This window comes from Abramis brama (genome assembly GCF_963993115.1).
Source record: "Abramis brama genome assembly, chromosome: 25".
Taxonomy (NCBI): Eukaryota; Metazoa; Chordata; class Actinopteri; order Cypriniformes; family Leuciscidae; genus Abramis; species Abramis brama.
The window spans coordinates 14,426,680-14,441,029 of NC_139987.1; positions in this window are offsets into that span (position 1 = coordinate 14,426,680).

Sequence of the window (14,350 nt, forward strand, 5' to 3'; positions counted from 1 at the left end):
AATGCCAACTCATTTCTGGGTTTTGGCCTACCAAAATTCCTCATCCCTGCAGTGCTATATTAAATTCAAGTATGTCACATTAGATTTGATGTTAACACAAGAACCAATGATGCACTGTATGACATGACATAACGTTTAAATTTCATCCTTTTTGTAACGCAAATCTATTGTATATTGAGTATTTATTCTTCAGGTCTCTAGTACATTTCATCCAGTGTAATGTTATTGAGTCGGGTTCTCAGGACAATACAGTTATTATATATTATGTATGAGGCTGAATAACCATAGCAGTTTCTAAAAGGTGCTGTTTTAACGTTATGGCAGCATGAACGCAAGTTAACTATTGTTTTAATGTTTTATTATTTGGTTTTTACCATCATGCAGTGAAGATCTTCAGGCTACCTTTAATATCCTTTTAATTTCAATGTTTTTATTGTTTGTTTTTTGCCCTTATATAATGAAGGCCTTCAAGCTACCTTTAATATCTTTTTAATTTCTCAGGCTTTGAATGGTGGTCAATAGCATGATTAGTTACAACGCCAATGTCTATAGCAATAACTGAATGATCATAATGGCTTGCAGTTATATTTATCGATCGAAGGGCATTTGTAACCAATCACAGACCCCAAAAAGCCATGACTTAACTGCAGAGCAATTCATTAATTGCTGAATATCAGTATATTTTTCAATAAGGCAATTCTGGGTAGAATAATTGCACTATGAATAAGTGGTAATTTCAGAGACGGCATGCTCAAACCATCAAAAGCACATTAAAGAGTAATTGTGTTAATGTAAGCGAAAATCGCTTCCCCCGAGCCGATTTTAACTCCCAGAGTCAGTGATGTGTGCGGTTGAGTATTTTCAATGTTCACCTCTGCTTTTGTGTTTGGGATTTGAATCTACACATGGCATTAATCCCAAACAATAGGAACATCATTTTTATAGACCCCTCTTCCTCTTGTCCTTGGGCTGAACCTGCAGTCAGTGAGATGAGGACATGTAAATGTCCCACCTCGCATATATACACATACTCTTATTTTTCTTGCTGAATGTATTAATTGTTTGCATATCACATGGGGAGCAGGTTGGAGGGACGATGTTGATTGCTGATTGGTTGGATGCTGCATGTTTCCACGGTAACGTTATCTGGTTGTACACAGAGAGTGGAAGCATGTGAGAGGGGAGGATTTATCTTGCAAGCGTAATGCTCTGAGCCCTAACAACAGAAACCTCTAAAACGGTGGTGGTCTTGCTCAAGCTCTGCTTCACCCATTTCATAAATTGTTTTATATAGTGGTAAAAACATTATGGTCTTCTTGGAGTGCATTTCTAGTCTTTGACTTAACTGACAGTACTCTGACTAAAGGATCAAAAATTCATTGATCCTGAAGAAAATAAAATGTTATAGGAAGGTATATTCTAGGCCTGTGTTAGATTTTAAATAAAATCTGTAAATGACCCACTACAAGGCCACATAGCACTGTCTGGAATGCATCATGTTTGGGAAGCAGATAACACAGATACTGGGCTTCTGTTTGCTTACTCTACATCTTCACACAAAGGAATGTGGAGTCAGTTGGGCAACCTGTCCATATGGTTTTAATCAAATTTATTAAACTCACAGAACACTGCATTCACTGCAAGTACTGTACAGTCAACCAAGCAGTCTTCTAGAATTAATAACTAATAATTACTGATTGGCATTTCAAGAAAACATTCTAGGCCATTTCTAGAGCTCTTGTAGCCTACCAGAGGGTTTTTAAGACTTCGGATATACACATACGTGCTCTCAAGGGTAAGTGTAAAATTCCTACCTGTTTTGTGCAATCTAGACCTACATTCTTGAGCTCGGACATTCTTAAGGAGATAGTCGAGTAAAAAAAAAAAAAGGAGGAATGGTTGCTAGTCTTTTTGCTGTGAAATCTGTATTGATTTTTATAAAGTAAACATAAGAATAACTTATGATTATATAATAATATAATAATTGAAGCAATTTAGATTTACTTGATTATCCATACATCATTCTGACCATTGTGCTGCATTTGACCCATCTCTTGCATGGCATGATGCAGCCCTTTTTTTTGTCCTGCATCTTGTTTTAAAAGTAAAAGTGAATTCTGTGTGAATGGCTCCCAACTGTAGACATGAACGCCTTCTCAATTGATATTTAAAGGAGCCGTATGTAAGATTGTGGCCAAAACTGGTACTGCAATCACTTTCAAATTACTGTAGAACAGTGTATCCCCTCCCCCTCCCCCCTGACTCGAGGTTGCCAGATAGGCTGCAGAATCCAGCACGAACGTTTGTTGCTGCAGCTGTGGTAACTAGAGCTGAGCTGGCAACCCGGATGCAGAAACACTACTGACTTTGTGATTGGTAGATAGGTGGAGGGTGGCGCTTCAGGCCAAAACACAACATGACAACATCAACATCAGTTGAGGGCTGCAACTTCACTTTTTAAATGACAATATCCTGGCCGTACTACTGTTGTCAGTGATATAAGTATTTGAAATGAACATGATTTCTTAATGTCTAGTGACATATCAGGGCCATTTTATGATTAATTGAAATACATTTCTTACATACAGCTCCTTTAATACTGAAACTCTGTATTAGTCCATAATTTTCCGAGGGTGTTCTATACACAGTGAAAATATCCTGTATTTGACCAAAATTCCAGAATCGTCAGCAAGCTGACTATCTATAATAGCGCTGTGAATGTTAATATGGTTGTCAATGAATGGGACGCTACATTTTCATTCAAAATTAAATATCTTCAATACATTTTGGCTTTAATAAGATTTCCCCAAGAAATAGGCAATTATGAACCTGGTGTCCTCTATGATTCTTATTCCGTCAACAAAGCACATGAACCCGACAAGCTCGTAATCATCACAACTTCAGAAGTTAGAGCATAAAGTGTGATCACACCATGTTGGAATTACCACAATAACGAGATTACGAGTTATAAAAAGCGTTACCGTCCTTGTAGAACTTGGAATTACAATTTACAGCTTTGACTTGTACCATGTGATCTCTGTACCACGTGACCGTTGCAGTTCATTTAAGTGTTGATAGTGTTGCCATAGAAACACATAATTCCGAGTCCGAGGACGTGGACAGCTCTAAGTAGAACATCACATGTTGTCATCTCATAATTATGGTGGTTACAACATGCCGTGAATGCATCATTAGGTCAAAGAGTATAGAAGTAACAAGAGGCGAAACTCCGTTGCAGTTTTGACAACAGCCACTAGGTGGCGCTTCGGTAGCGCGGCCGCCATTTTGGACTGAACCAACGGCTTTACCGTTAGCACAACTACTGAACAAAGAAAACAGTGTTCTGCCATCAACTGCAACAACTACCAGTGTACAACCAATCAACTAGCATTTCATAGATTCCACAAAGATCCAGAGAGGTAAAGTAGAAAAGGTTTTTATTAACTTTAAAGTGAGCTAACGTCAACGATAACAGGTGCTGTAACGGTAATGTAAGCTAGCTATCCCATAACCGCAGTAAGTTAACAGTTTGCTAATGTTATGTATTTGGTCGAAATTGTCAAGACTCGAAATGGGCTTTTTAAATCGCATACTTTCAGAGATATATGAACACCTAACCTGGCAAATGACCGCTTTATTAATTCATTGTTATCACTAAATTAACCCTTTAACTAGTGTCACCTTTTTTTCGCATAAACATGAAAATCACTATCCAAACTTAAATGGTTGTAATTCAAGAATGCTTTGGAATTTAGACCTATGGTTGGTCTTGTTTTAATTTGTCAGATTATTGTTGAAGTGAAATAAATTATGAAAGTGAAACAGAAAAAAGTTATATAAGTTTGAGTTTATTAAAATGTACAAATTTAAAATATAATTATTTATATTTTATATAAAATATAACGTATATATTACAAAATATATTTTACTCTAGAACTGCAAGAAAATGAAAGCAAAAAATCTGAACAAGTTGTGTTCCACATTTTAGGCTGATATGTTGATATTTCGCTTCCTCACCCTTTCTGCCGTGTGCTCTAACGTTACACGGTTTGGAGCTGCGCGCTCTTGCTCGCTCGCTCTAGATTCCGGGTGATTTTAGCTAATTTGTGGGCATCAGGGAGCCGCTATCAATATGCGGGAGACTCACGGATCTTCCGGGAGACATGGGATGTCTGCTCTAGAGATATTAAAAACTAGAAATTACTTTTTAGTTCATTTAACCGCTTTTGAATTTGAACCGGTATCGTTCAATTCTAAGACAGCTGTGTTGCGTCCAAGATGGCGGAGCTGCAGCTCTGCGCATGGGTGAGTTTGTTGCAATGGAACGTTCTATTGAGTTTCGCCTCTTGGTATTTCTATACTCTTTGATTAGGTCATTAATACAGCAGGAATACAGCACTGCTAGGTGGACGTTAAAGCCTCAAATGTGATTCATCATCCAATTAGAACTATCCATTTTAGAAATATATCTTTTGTAAATAATTGTTGAATGTATTGGTCAACAACTCAACGAAAGTGTATGACTTCTGTTGCCTTATAGGTGTGACCAAGTTTGAGACTGACTGCAGTCTAGTCCAAAGAAATCTGTAATGATTCTGGCTTTGTATGTCAGAAAACCGTGAAAGCTCAAACTGTAATTGGAGTTAATGGCTGGCACTCGACAAAATACAGACCATAGGATACAAAATTACGTGACCATAGGAAAGACTTCTAATGTGTGTCTTTTAATGTCAAATCAGTTGCCTGTGTCCTCAATTTTACTTTCCATTTAATTAGTCTTCTATAACATCCTTTCTAAGTGAATAATGTTTAGTCAGAAAACAAGTATTAGCAAATCACGAGTTTGCGCAAGTGCAGTCGTAACATTATCGAGTCTCAACCCCAAGCATTAAAAGCTCATCTTAGAGGCTAAACAGTAAACACATTTTTATTTTTCAATCTTTATTTTACTCTCATCTTTTTTCGTCAACAATATTTCATGTATATATTGGGTACGATTACACAGCAACGATATGCTTAAAACGGAGAAGTTTTTCATGTAAGTTTTGCACGTACAGATGACACCATTGTCAAAACGATCCCCATTCACACGGATCCTTAAAAACGACAAAAAACGCTGCATTCTGCTGCCAGGCCATTAGATGTGATGAAACACTATAGACTGAACATGTAATACGCATGTGCATGACGTCATCGTTTTCGCGGATTTGTTTTTGTTGTTTACACGGAGAGGAGACCGTTTTCAAAAACTTGCACTTCAAAACCTGTTTTCAAAAGTTTGCGTTTTTAGGCACCCATAACGCCGTTGTCGTGTAACTGAACGGCCAAAACACGCTTTTAGTTGAAAATGGTGTCGTGTAAACAGCCCCATAGCCACAGTGTTTGTAATGTCAGAAATGAAATGTCTTCATTTCATCTTAGTCATAGGGAAAATGGTTGTCAACAAATATTTTTCGTAAAAGAAATTAACTTAAACCATGTATTATTTTGCAGCTCTTAATAAAGTTAGAGGCTAGAACGTATTCACTCACCAGGCGCCAATATTTACTCACAATTGGTGTTTTTTTTAACCCTGAGCTTTGGATGCAATGAATTTTGCCATGTGTCTGAAGCACCGCTGGATTCCATTACAAGCAATCAGCACACATAGACGTTTAGCAGAGGCTTCAACAAGCAGGTAATGTTTCGTTGTGGGTGTTAGAGGGTCGATTGTACTTTTTCCTCTCTTGTGGCCATATTGGGGTCATCTCCATTACCTCTGCCGTGTCTGCTGTGTATCTGAGATATATGTGTGGTATGAGATCTCCCAGAGGAGAGCAGAGGTCAGGACCACTGAATTAGCTGTGTAGAGCCATTTCTCACCTCTTGCTCTTTTGTTTCTCCATCCCTCTTTATGTCTCTATCCTTCTCCATTTCCCCTCTGGAGATATTTCACACCGGAGGCTAAATCCAGTTAGGCAATTAGAGTGTCTCTGTCTCTAACAGAGATTGAGTCTTCCCTGAGGGCCCACACATCATGTCCCGTGTAAGTGGGCCTCCAGGGCTCACAGTCTGTGTGATGGGAGATAACTGCGGTCTGATCGGGCTTGTGCCTCTGCAGAGCGTTGATATGTGGGTAGAACGGCTCTGAGAGACGATCCAGGGGTCAGACGGTAAGAGACGGGCTGATGACTGGTAGAACGGTTCGGTTGATGTGGATGGTTTGAGGGTCTTTAGAACATGATGCTATCAAATACCACCGATGGTTGTACAAAGAAAGTGTGCTGAAAATATCTGAATTGATGTGATGCAGGATTTATTAAGGATTCAATTCATCAGGAGAAAAATGTATTAAGTTGTTTGGCAGAATCCTTTTATTGTAATAAAAAAAAAAAAATCTGAAAAAAAAATCTGAAAAACTGAACAGGAATATGTCAGTGGACCCTTGCAGACCCTCATTAACTACATCAAGGCCAATAAGTCTATTAAAATAGCAGATTATTTAAACTTTGTATGAATGTTAGTTCACTATGGACTTTAAAAAAAAGATTTCAACTTTATCATTCTACACTGCCTATCAAGTCAACCCCTGAATATTGAATTATTTCAAACCATTTTTACCAGATCAAATTAATTAATTTAGAATATAGACAAACCTTACATTACTGTAATTTTCTAGATTGGCAATAATCTGCCCTCTATATTAAACAATTCCCTTTTTGTTTTCTATTGAAAAAAATAAATAAATAAAAAATCACTTTTTCCCATTTATTTGTACAGCGCTTTTCTCAATATTATCGTTTCAAAGCAGCTTTACAGAAAGGTTAGGCTACTTACTTTAAGTTAAACCAACCAATCATTTACAGTGTGATTAGGTCTTTAACTATTTTTGTGCAGAATGTTAATCTAATGCCACATCCACAATAACACATTTTAATTAAAAAAATTCATTTTCAAATGAAAATGACATTTTCTAAAGTATGTCTTCATGGGTGTTCATTTTTTCTGGAGGAAAACTTGTGATGAGGGGTGAACGCAGCGAAAACTTTACTGTGGATGGGAGACCGTCTTGTATTGCTCCCACATCACATTATAATACTGCATTTATGACAAAGAACGGCATGCAGATACCATACCAATCTATCAACAAATGCAAACCCCATGTCATCTATTTCTGACGATGGCGCTGCGGACTGAACCTGAAAAGTGATGCCCCTGCAGTGAAGACAGGCTCTTTTTTTTACTCTTACGCATTTAGTCATGTTTGACGCATGGAGCTTTTTCAAGTAATCACACCCCAGACTGATCCATGAAATGCATCAGAAATTGACTTTTGAAAAAAGATGATGAAAAAAATCCCTTATCTTGACACATCATGCACTGGTTTTGGTATGTTACAAATAGATGAGTTTCACTCTGATAAGCTCAACATGCATTAATATTAATGCAGTCAGACTGAAGAGAAGGTCACGCTCTCTTTGATAACAGAATCCATAGCATGAGTTCAAAATGTGGTATTTCAGTGCATGTCATAAATATTACATTGCACTGTGAACATGTTATGTATACGACTGAATTGTTTAATCTTGCTTGTTTGGAGCTAAAGCAGCTGTTTTTGTCTTATCAGTGCTGTGTGTACCACAGAAGAATCTCTGGCTTATTTCAGTCTGTTCACAGGAATCAAGGGCATGTGGCTGGTGCACAGAACAAGGCTTCAATTCCTTTGAGGAACTCTTTCTTTCCTATAGGAATGTTATTCTGTAGGTGTTCAATTACCTTAATAATTTGAATAGAAATTTTCTTGCAAAAGGGGTTTGGAGGCAGTACATTTTTAAGATAATTTTTCTTTGTCTCTTTCATTCATCCTTACACAATATAGATTTAACTGGAATATTGAACAATGAGAAGTAGCCTATGTGTAACCAGAAATAGACAAGGATTTTGTGTGCATGAATGTGTTTTGGATGCATATGAGATTATTTGTAACTAATCCTCTTCATGGTTGTATTAATGCACTCAGGAGATTTTTTTAGCATCTTAACAGAGGATGTTTTAGATTTGCAGTGCAGCCGGAGGAACTGAAGATGTTATTCAGTGCTTGATTGATGGTTCTTTCATGTGTCACTCAGTGCTTGAAATGCAGTTTTATTTGCTGCTGCATCTCATGGATTAGAATTGCAACCCTATAAATGACTGAAATTAATGCAAATAAGATGTTACGCAATTTGTGGTGGAACACGGATGTAGCATGAATCAGGATAACAGTGTTTGGTCTGTTTCGTTCGAATTCACAGAATTTTATATTTCCTCTTCACTGTCTCTCTCGTGTTTTGGTCTTCAAGGGTTTTTCCTGTTTGACAGCATTCATTGTTTGCGTGACTGTGGGTGACTACTCATTAACCAGACTGACCGGCTCATGAACCTTCTCAGATGACAGAGCGAGCACGATGAGTCGATGTAAGAGCTGTGTGTGTACCACGCCCTCCGCTGCACCTTTTTTTTCTTTTCTTTTTTTCCTTCTCTCCCTCCGCTGCACCTGTTCCTCTATATACCTGCTCTAGCTGATTATGTTGCTAGAACTATCAATGACGTGTTCAGATTTAACGAAGGAGCGTTGCTGCCATCTAGTGGTGACAGGTGCTCAAAGCGGATTGGAAAAAAAGCGTTTATTTTGCTGAACATAATAGGCTACAGAAAAGATTTTGAAGAATGTCGGTAACCAAACAGTTGATCATGGGCCTCATGACTTCCATAGTATGCCCCCCCCCCCCCCCCCCCCCCCCCCAATACTGTTAAAATCATCGGGGACCATCAACTGTTTGATTACCCATAATATTTCAAATATCTTCCTTTGTGTTCAGCAGAAGACAGATATTCATACAGGTAGGAACAACTTGAGGGTGAGTAAATGATGATAGAATTGTTATTTTTGGGTGAAAAATACACGGAGTATCAGTAGTAGTAGTAGTTTTTGAAAGCCATACTATTAAAACACAGTGTAACTTTTGGCCCTCTAGCGGTTAAAAAATAAAAATGCATGCGTCTTGCAAGTGTTTTGGTTGTGTTTAGGTTCTGCCACTGTGCGGATGAATGTAGTTCGAGGCACATGTGCTCACATTGAAATATAGAAATATGTCACCTGAGCGGGTGGCATGGCTATCCGTCAGTTCAATAAAATATCTTACCCGTTGAGTAAGAAAAAGCTATCTCTAGGGTCGCTTTAAATGCTTTCAAATGAATTAATTCAATCTTTACCTTTCTGTTTATGGAATGACATAATGACATGCACGGTCGAAGGACGTATGCTCTAAAATATAAATCATTATTAGGCCTATGTTGTTTATCAAAGTGGATCTGGGTAAAGACATGGAAAATTGATTATTTTTGCAATCTGCCATTAATAAAATTTAGTTTTTAAAAAAAAATATATATAAAAAAAACAGTGTTGATTTAACTATATCTATAAACCATATCATTAAAATTGTTCGTTTTTGCCTTTTTTTTCTTTTCTTACTGAGATATGATGAGGGACTGTAACGTCACTAGGAGCGGCAAATTTAGTTATTTGGGGGTCCTAATCTTCTACTACTCAGGTACTGTCAGTAAGACACATTTCAGAAATATGTAAAAATTACAATTTAAAATTAGTAATCGCTATAGAAATGTATCTTAATATTTTTTTATAAGTGTTGTCCGTGCCGGTGTCCGTGCCAGAGACGATGTTATCCATGCCGGAGACGGCAGTGTCCATGCACTTGTCCGTGCCGGAGACGGTGGTATCCTTGCCGGAGTCGTTGGTGTCCATTCTGGAGACGTTGGTGTCCGTGCCAGAGACGGTGGTGTCCGTGCCGGAGACATTGGTTTCCATGGCGGAGATGGTGGTGTCCTTGCCGGAGATGGTAGTGTCTGTGCCGGAGACGGTGCCGTCCGTGCCGGTGTCCATCCATTCCGGAGACTGTGGTGTCCGTGCCAGTGTCCGTGCCGGAGACGGTGGTGTCTGTCCATCTGTTTGTGTTCTTTTTGAAGAATTTTCGGAGCCTGATGAAATCGGTATAAATACGTGTTTAATACTGCAAACTACGCTCGATGTTACAGTCACTGCCCTTGCCATCCAGAATAAAAGAGAACATCCCAATCGAGTGAAGGGATTTGTGGAAACTGACAAAACAAAAACAAACAAACTAATACATAAATAAATAAGGAGGCGTTTCTCTGACTGGATGTTCTTCCTCCATTTTTGCCCTATACTGGTGCTAAAAGAGGAGTATGGCAAATCCAGTTCTCATTAATATTCATAAACTCATTACCATAGCTATTCTTACCTGTAAAAATGACATTTCTAGATATCTGTAATACTATTTTCACTAGTTAAAATGCTAATTCTTGATATCAACAATTGAATTTCAACTAGTAAAAACTATAATTCTTGATATCTGTAATTGTATTTCACCATAGGTAACATATATAATGAAAATAGAATCGGAGCAAGAATTGATCCTTGGGTTAGCCTACACCACATGAAAGAGGACATGGGGAGTAGCCTATATTGGCCAATAGAAACATTCAACTTTTTTGTTTGCCAAACAAAAAAAACAAAACAAAAAAAGAACAAAACAATTTAAAAACAGTCCAACACAACTGCCCAACCTGGAAATAAGAATATTGTGGTCAACCACATCAAAAGCAGAGCTTAAATCTAAAAGCACCAAAGCAACATTATTCCTTTCATCTGTTTCCAATAAAATGTAATTTAAGACTTTTAAAAGAGCAGATTCAGTGCTGTGGTGAGATTTAAAACTTTTCAAAAATACTGTTTGACCTCAGATGAGACCGTAGCTGGGTTAGCACAACTTTTTCAAGGTTTTTTTTTTTTTTTTTAAATGGCAGATTAGATATGGGTCTAAAATTAGTAAAGTTAGTAGAATCAAGATTGGACCTCTTTAGCAGTGAAGAAAGTTTTATAAAGTCAGGAACTATTCCGGTACTAAGACTATTATTTATGATAGATAAAAGGGCAGGGCCAAAATTGACAAAGATTTGTTTTTAGGAATCTAGATGGAACAATATACTGAGGACAGGACGATGGTCTCAGATGTTCAGTAATACCTTTACAAGTTTGAAATGAAATGGTCTCAAAATCACACCACAGAACCGGACATCTTAAGCTCTCTGGTTGAGCACAGTCTAACAGGTCAACTTTGATCTTAAAAAGAGAAACCAAAGCTTCAGGAAAGATGTTAACATAGGGATTGATTACAGAGTCGATGACAGAGAAAAGGATATTATGTCTCTGTTGATTTTCACACTGTTGTTGATTTTATTTTGAATTATCGCAGGCTTTTTTTCGACCTCTTCAGGGGCCGGTTTCACAAAGATAGACTTTGACTATGGCTTAGATATAGTAGATAGTCAGACTTCAGATAGACATCTAAATCAGACCGTTGCACAAAGCACTTAAGACTCTAGCCGTTTCTCAATACCAAGTACGCAAAGTTCGGACTTGAGTCCTTGGTAGTTCGGACTTGACAAGTTCGACTCAGGAGAACGAACTCCCGAGGACGGGAGGACACAAGTCCGATAATTCTGAAATGGAACAGCGGCGTACTTGATAACGTCACTCAGCTCGCTCTGGCTACTCTGGTTATCTCTTTATCTATATAGGCTACAAATAAAACAAAATATGTTATAAACCACCACTCTGCCTCTTTTCATTTTAATTTAAAAAAATCTTAAACATAATGGCCACACAAATGTGGTTCAGGCAACGCAATTGATTATCTTCACTGCATATTTATAACACGAAATATAGAGCACAACCCTGACTCTTTTTGTTTTCATTTTAAAAATATGATAAATAAAAAACATTATTATATTGATCATTAAAACTAACATTTAGCAAAAAGAGACAGGGTTGTGTCATTTTATTTTATATATGTACATACAGTGAAGAGAATGTAGGCAACATGTATAATAAAATATTTTATGTTTTAAATATATAAAATAAAATGACAACCTTTTTTGTTAAATGTCTGTTTTAATGATCAATAATAGCCATTATAAAAGTATAAGTAGCCTAAAAGGTATAAGAAGCTATACAATAATAAAGCAAACGATTCAATCAAACATAAGTCAGCTCTCTAGGCTACAACGTTAAAGTTAAATAGACTAAATAAAGCTATAAAACTTCACTTTGCCCTCAGCTTAACGTTTTGCCAGGGAACAAATTATAGATTAATGAGACAAATAAAATAAATAAATAAATAAATCGTCCGTTAGATATACACAAGACGATTTATATCTCATGTTAAACCACTAGACTGGAGACATCCGAGCCAGCAGCACTAGCCGAGGAAAGGCTGTTCTCGGCGGGGTACATGAGCACAGAGCGTCAGATTGCCTGGTTCTCACAACTCCGAAAACGTCAGATCAAATTTTCAAATAGGCGCTATCTTTATAAATAAACCAAAGATTTGAGCTTTAAACAACTACATTCTCGCCTGAAATACTCTTAAAACTACATTTCGTGACACAATTACAGCAGTATTTTTAAATTACGCAGGGTTTCTCCTCTGCTATTGACGCTTGCTGGTTGGTGTGAGATGCATTCTGGGATACCTGGCTGTCACATGTCACCTCTCGATGCATCCTCGGTAAAAGGGGCGGATCAAGAACACATCCGGGGATTTGAACTGGACTTGGCTAGATGTGAACTTTGAATTGGAACAGTACTTGGGCAGCGACTGATGACGTTTCACCAGTCCACAAGAACACAAGTACAGACAAGAACGCATATTGAGAAACGGCTTCTGACTGCAATGCATTCTGGGTAAAATAAGACACTTTTCAAAACAAAAAACATGGCGGATGGAGTAAGCGCATTCAACCGCTCAGTGCAGTTTACCCCAGCGGAAAATATGTGTTTGTTGGAGGAGTATAACAGTTACAAGGACATTTTACTTGGGGAATTTAGCAGAGAATGTAGTAACAAGAAGAAATGTTTAAATTATGAGCCATTTTCCCTTTTCTTTTGGCTGTTTGTAATGTAACTGATTGTTACTGCTGGTTGCCAAGGTAACATAGAGTCTTAGACCTAAGTTAGCCTGGGGGTAAGGTATCTAATTTGTTTGGTCTAAATTAAGTCAGTCTTTATTTTTGTGAAACAGTCTAACTTGCATTAGACTAGTCTATGAGCAAATTTTAGACTTGTCTAACACTATAGACCGGTCTAAAATAGCTTTGTGAAACCGGCCCTAGGAAAGAGCAGTGCAGCTCCATCAAATTGGTGCATGTCTTCGGTAAAATACAGGTTTGTGTACATTTTATTTTATTTATAATTCTTTATTGTGCTGTAGCCTATATCGTTTAATTTTATGCAAAGCAACATGTGAGTCACCTAAACGAGTGTCGCGTCGGTCTTTTTGCGTGATGCAAAATGCTTGATGCCTTGCATACAATTTTATGATTTTATTCAAAGATATACAGAATGTAATTACTTAGGATGTTAAAATATGTTCTCAGAAATGTACACTGATTGTTTGACATGTTATGCAGTGAGACACAGCATATTTCGGCTACTGAGTTCCCCCGCTGAACATGACCAGTGTTGGGCATGTTACTTTCAAAAAGTAATTAGTTCCCTGCAGGTTATTTTGGGGTTTTATTTTATAACCTAAAGAGAACTTTCCCAGAACGTTATGTTATTTGTATAACCTAAACAGAACCAGAACGTTCCCTGCAGGTTTTTTTATATTTTATTTTTATAACCAAAACGTTGCAGATGATACCAATAAGCTACAGAGAATATTCTAATGCTGAAATGTGTAATTTATTTATATACAAACTATATAAGGCTCGGACACACTCGGTCTCTCTCGCGCACTGTCGATCGCGCTCGCGGCGTTCGCTTCGGTTTTGTCCAGTCCGACGCCTCATAAACACACACACACACACACCCACCCACCCACCAGGGAAAAACTTTGCAGGTCCTATGGCTGAGAGAGAGCCTACTCGGATGAAAACTGCTTCAGTGAGCTCAATTATTAGCCTGGCGTCGTCATACTCAGATTCTAGTCAGAATATGAGTCTGAAACTGCTCCATTGGGCTGTGATTATGGGGCGTGTTTCAACCGAACCAGGAAAGAAAATGGATAGACCTACAACCAATCAGAGCAACGGAGTAAGTGACGTAGCCTATGTTCTTCATTCATCTTTCCGATCGACAAATGCCTTGATCGCGGTTCTCTGTTCCTCTTTTAAAATTAATGTGCTGTCGATATCTTCTATAACAGACGCGATGGCGGAATCTACACATGATGTTTCATAAAAAAAGTTCGGGAGGAGCACGTTCAAATAATCAATCCAACCAACTTGT